Raw genomic sequence first — 6,000 nt, 5'->3', positions numbered from 1 at the left:
CATTACACATTCCCCTCTTCCATACCTTTCCAGTGTCACAATTAAGCTCACAGTATTGCAACTGTCAGATTTTACAGATTTTAAAAGCCTAGGAGCCCTGCAGAACTTCAGAAGCTCTTGGTCTTCAGATAGAGCTCTACACAGAAGGGAGAGGGAAGGAGTCTCCCAAAGGTGTTTTTCAGTGGAAGGGAAGCACTACTGGCTTCAGAGCTGGGCAACTCTTTGCTGTGTGAGGCTGTCCCATGCAGTGTGGGATATTTATTATCCCTGGCCTGGGCTACAAGCTCCACCTTGCCGGTCATTATGGCAACCCAAACACCCACACGTGCATTGTCAGCAGCCCTCTTGGTAGGCAGCATTACAACACTGAGAACCACCAAAATCCAAGAAATGTAAATAAATATGCCCAGTCTAGTAGACGAAGCCATTACAAAGTACCTGCTATAATTTATAATCACTGAATATTTATAATGATACCAATAAAACCCTCCCATTCACTCTTCCAGTGCCCTCTCTTCCTCCAGATCATACCCCTTCACTCTTCTTCCCAGATAGTTCTTCTCCCCTCTGGGCCTCCGACCATCACATCCTCCCCCAAAACACCTAAGGTCCCTTCCTTTTCCACTGCTCCCATTGCTTGGAATTATCCCAGACACCTTCCTAAGTACCCATCCAAATGGGAAAGGAGAAAGGGAGGAGATGACATTAGGGACAGTTCTGTTTCAGTCAAATCGAAACTTGAGTATGGACACATAAAATAATCAAGAGGTGTCTATAGTGATGGGATTCAGAAAATTAGAAAGGCATATCTGCTTCCTACTTGCGTTCTCAGCTTTCTATCTTCTGCCTCCCTGGGGCCATAAACTGTATCTCTTCTTTAACTAGGCATTTCCTGTGCTCAGTAACTCAGCCTGCTGAACAGCACTTATCTCCACAATGAGCCCACTTCAAATTGCCCTGTTCCTCCTGACCTTTGAGCTTCAAAAGCCAGGGGTAGAAGGGGGTGGGGACGACATCAATGATCAAGGGTTCCTAGGAAGGGTGAGTGAAGCAGAGGTTGGTTCAAAAGCAAGCACAGAAGTGAGGCAAGGAGGACTTGGCCCTGAGAAGAAGTCTGGGGCTGCCAAAGGGAGACAGTAGCCTGTAATGCAGAAATTAGACACTAAAAAAGAAATAAGAGCAAACGGTCAAAGCATTGGTTATTAACTTATGTCTTCTTGTCTTCTGCCCCATCCCCCTGTTAATTTCTGGAGGAAAGAGATTTGTCTTGTGCACCACTATATCCTCAGTACCCAATGCCTTGCCTAGCACCCAGAAGTCTCCAGAATCTTTGGCCATCTTTTATTTCCTCCAACTCACAAAGCTCTTTCCTATTTTGAGCCTTAGCACAAGCTAAGAACATCAAATCTGCAACACTTTCTCTTTTCAAGTGATGGACTCCTCATCCTTTAATTCACAGCTTAAATGGTAGCTCCTTTAAGAGCCCTGTCTCCATTTAAAGTAAATTACAGAATTTCATTCTTTTTTATGGCTGAGTAGTATTCCATTGTGCATGTATACCATATTTTCCTTATCCAGTCATTTGTTGATGGAGACTTAGGTTGGTTACATAGGTCGGGTAAAGGGCATAAAGAAAAATCATGATTTATAATAATGAATATGTTAATAATAAATAATATTTTTTTTAAATGTAAATTACACACACACAGAGGTTAGTTTCTATCTTCTAGAAGATCAGCATCCTGTTAATCTTCATAGCCCAAATGACAATTTGTCTTTATTCATTTGTTTCCTGTATGGAAATGTGACAGTAAATTGTAGGAAGAGAAAATCCATATCCACCTTGTTCACTGTTGTAGTCCCAGCAATTAGCAATTCCAAAGCACAAAATAGTTAAAAGTTAAAATAACAAAAGAGTTAATGAATACATTAAGGATTTAATAAACCTATACAGAATTTTAATTCTATGCTATGTGAGAATCCAGCATAAAATAAAGGTGGTGTCTTTAACCAAGAGAAGAAATATGAATTATTCAATAACTCTCTAGGATTGGCTGAATAACCAAAACTAAGCTGAATCTCTTCCTTCTTTCATCTGTATCAAAATCAATTCCAAATGAATCAAAGACATAAGATTTAAGAAATGAAGCCATTACACACCCTGTGGTGCTGCCACCGCACGATCCAGCAGATAGGCCTCACCGCTGCCACTCATCTCCATCCCCAGCCTGGCCCCATGCGCGCGGAGCAGGGCAATGTCCAGCAGGGGAGGCGGAAGCTCAACAGAGACCACACACCCTGCAGTGCTGCCGCGTGACCCAGCAGCCTGGCTGAGTGCATGCTAACAAGAGAGTTGGCTCCCCGGAGAGGCCCAAGACCTGAGGCAAACACACATACAAGGCACTAGTGGCCAACTGAGCAGACACTGAGGTAGCCATACCAAATTGGCAATCCCAGCAACATCCTAGCCAGACAATAGTGTCAAACCTGTGGGCTGTGAAACCCCCTGCCACAATGACTAAACATCAAAGGAAAGATACCAGAAATATGAAAAACCAAGAAAGTACACCACCAAAGGGTAATAACTCTCAAGCTCTAGATCCTATAGAACGAGAAGCCCTTGAAATGTCTGACAAGGAATTTCGAGTGATAATTCTAAGGAAACTGAATGAGATACAAGAAAACTCAGCTAGACAACATGATGAAATGAGGGAAAGTATACATGACCTGAAAGAAGAAATGTACAAGGAAATCAATGCCCTGAAAAAGAATGTAGCAGAGCTTGGTGAACTGAAGAATTAATTCAATGAAATAAAAAACACAACAGAGAGTTTAACCAGCAGGCTGGCAGAAGCAGAAGAGAGAACTTCTGACCTTGAAGATGGGGTGTTTGAAATAACACAGGCAGACAAAAAAAAAGAATTAAAGGCATTGAAGAAAATCTGAGAGAGATATCAGACAACATTAAGCACTCACATATCCGAGTCATGGGTATTTCAGAAGGGGAGGAAAAGGAGATTGCATTGAAAATGTATTCAACAAAATAGTGGCAGAAAACTTCCCACTTACTGGAAAAGACACAGATCTTCACATTCAGGAAGCTCAAAGATCCCCAAAAGTATTCAGCCCAATAAGGTCTTCTCCAAGACATGTTATAGTCAAATTGGCAAAACTCAAAGACAAAGAGAGAATCTTAAATGCTGCAAGAGCGAAGCATCAAATCACCTATAAGGGAGCCCCAATCAGACTAACATCAGACTTTTCATCACAAACCCTAAAAACCAGAAAGGAATGGGATGATATATTCAAAATACTAAAAGACAGAGATTGCCAGCCAAGAATACTCTACCCCGCAGGGCTATCCTTCCGAAATGAAGGGCAGATAGTATATTTCTCAGAAAAAAAAAAAAACTGCGGGAGTTCACTACCACACGACTGCCCTTACGAGAAATTATCAAGGGAGTACTGGGTTTAGTACCTGAAAAATAACTACCACTACCATAAAAACCCAAGAAAAGTCAAAACCCACTAGTATAATAAAAATGGCATTCATGAAGAGAACACAAACAAACCAAAGGCTATCTACAACCCAAGGAACCAACAAATAGAGAAAACAAACAGTAAATCAGAAAGAAAGGAACAAAAGACACCTAAGACATCCAAACAATAATCAATAAAATGCTAGGACTAAATCAACACCTTTAATGACAACTCTTAATGGAAAAGGCTTAAATTCCTCAATCAAAAGACATAGACTGGCTGACTGGATTAAAAAGGAGGAACCAACTATATGCTGCCTTCAAGAGACCCACCTCATCCATAAAGACTCACATAGACTAAGAGTGAAAGGATGGAAAAAGATTTACCATGCAAACAGAAATGAAAAACAAGCTGGAGTAGCTATTCTTATATCTGATAAAATAGACTTTAAACTAAAAACCATAAAAAGAGATAATGAGGGCCACTACATAATGATAAAAGGGTTGATCCATCAAGAAGACATAACAATCATAAATATATACACACCCAATGTCGGAGCAGCCAGATTTATAAAACAAACTCTACTAGACCTAAAGAAGGAATTAGACACTAATACCATAATAGCAGGGGACCTGAACACCCTGCTGTCAATATTGGACAGATCATCTAGGCAAAGAATTAGCAGAGAAACACAAGATCTAAACAACATACTAGACCAATTGGACTTGGCAGATATCTACAGAACATTCCATCCAACAACCTTAGAATAGTCATTCTTCTCATCAGCACATGGATCATTCTCTAGGATAGATCACATATAAGGTCACATATCAGGTCTCAACAAATTCAAATAACTTGGACTTATCCCATGTATTTTCTCAGACCACAATGGATTAAAATTAGAAATCATAACAAACAAAATTCTGGAAACTATAGAAACACATGGAAATTAAACAGCATTCTACTTAATGACATATGGGTCCAAGAAGAAATCAAACAGGAAATCAAAAAATTTATTGAAACTAATGAAAACAATGATACATCATACCAAAACCTGTGGGATACTGCAAAAGCAGTATTAAGGAGGACATTTATTGCATTAAATGCTTACTTCAGAAGAATGGAAAGACGGCAAGTGAACGACTAACACCTAACCTTAAAGAACTAGAAAAATAAGAACAATCCAAACCCAAAGTTAGCAGACAGAAAGAAATCATTAAGATTAGTGCAGAACTGAATGAAATTGAAACCCAAAAAACAATTCAAAAGATCAATGAATCAAAACGTTGGTTTTTTGAAAAGATAAATAAAATTGACAAACCATTAGCATGGCTAACTAAAAAAAGAAGAGAGAAGATCAAAATAACACAAATTAGAAATGAAAAAGGTGATATTACAACTGATACATCTGAAATACAAGGAATGATTCAAGACTACTATAAACAACTATATGCCAATGAATTTGAAAATCTGGAGGAAATGGATAAATTTCTGGACACACAAAAGCTCCTAAAACGGAGCCAAGAAGACGTAGAAAATCTGAACAGACCAATAAAAATAAAAGAGATTGAAGCTGTTATCAGAAGGCACCCAACAAAGAAAAGCCCAGGACCAGACGGATTCACAGCAGAATATTACCAAACGTTCCAAGAAGAATTGACACCGATTCTTTACAAACTATTCTAAAAGATTGAAACAGAGGCAAATCTCCCAAACTCATTCTATGAAACAAACATCACCCTGATACCAAAACCAGGTAAAGATACAACTAAAAAAGAAAACTACAGGCCAATATCCTTGATGAATATAGATGCAAAAATCCTCAATAAAATACTAGCTAACAGAATACAGCAACACATATGTAAAATTATTCACCACAATAAAGTGGGATTCATCCCAGGGATGCAAGGTTGGTTCAACATATGCAAATCAATAAATGTGATACACCATATTAATAAAGTCAAACACAAGGACCATATGGTCATCTCTATAGATGCTGCAAAAGCATTTGATAAAATTCAACATTCATTCATGACAAAGACCCTCTATAAGTTAGGTATAGATGGAAAGTATCTCAACATAATTAAAGCCATATATGATAAACCCACTGCCAATATCATCCTGAATGGGGAAAAGCTGAAAGCTTTTCCTTTAAGAACAGGAACTAGACAAGGATGCCCACTCTCACCACTCCTATTCAACATAGTGTTGGAAGTACTAGACAGAGCAATCGGAGAAGAGAAGGAAATAAAGGGCATCCAGATTGGAAAAGATGAAGTCAAACTGTCCCTGTTTGCAGATGACATGATCCTATATATCAAACAGCCTAAAGCCTCTACAAAAAAACTCTTGGAGTTGATAAATGATTTCAGCAAAGTAGCAGGATACAAAATCAACACACAAAAATCAGTAGCATTTCTATTCTCCAATAGTGAATATGCAGAAAGAGAAATCAAGAAAACTTTCCCATTTACAATAGCCACCAAAAAAATAAAATACTTCGAAATTGATTTAACCAAG

The sequence above is a fragment of the Cynocephalus volans genome, chromosome 15 (genome assembly GCF_027409185.1).
Source record: "Cynocephalus volans isolate mCynVol1 chromosome 15, mCynVol1.pri, whole genome shotgun sequence".
NCBI classification, from domain to species: Eukaryota; Metazoa; Chordata; class Mammalia; order Dermoptera; family Cynocephalidae; genus Cynocephalus; species Cynocephalus volans.
Note: the sequence above shows the minus strand (reverse complement) of the source record.